At 47.2% G+C, this 417-nt stretch overlaps 1 protein-coding gene across 1 annotated transcript in view; it reads left to right on the forward strand.

The window, feature by feature from the left end:
• Positions 1–417, forward strand: part of chrm4a (cholinergic receptor, muscarinic 4a) — a 66,869-nt gene that overhangs the window by 35,943 nt on the left and 30,509 nt on the right. The window lies entirely within an intron of this gene.

Raw genomic sequence — 417 nt, forward strand, 5'->3', positions numbered from 1 at the left:
AAGTGGAGAACGTGTTGAACGTGTTGTTCTTGATAGCGCTTTAGCATACAGGGTTTACATCGGACGATTGCTTCTCGATACTTGCTCATGTTTCTACAGTTGGAGGAGATTTGGTTGCAATTTTGCACCGTCTCTTAAGGTGGCAAGACACACCTGTTCACCAATAAGGATGCGGCTACTATGTGACCCTGCATGGATCAACGCAAAAACCCTCTGCACCTGCACAGGTCAAACTTTGTCCCAAATACTACAATGGTACATTCCATTTTCATAACGTCCCTCGAGGTGACTGTATGAGCCTCAAGATAACTGAGAGACACACCTGTGCTCCCTTAACGAGCCTCTAGAGAACTGCAAAACGCACCTGTGCTCCCTTAAAGAGCCTCTAGGGAACTCCAAAACCCACCTGTGCTCCTC

The sequence above is a fragment of the Oryzias melastigma genome, linkage group LG2 (genome assembly GCF_002922805.2).
Source record: "Oryzias melastigma strain HK-1 linkage group LG2, ASM292280v2, whole genome shotgun sequence".
NCBI classification, from domain to species: Eukaryota; Metazoa; Chordata; class Actinopteri; order Beloniformes; family Adrianichthyidae; genus Oryzias; species Oryzias melastigma.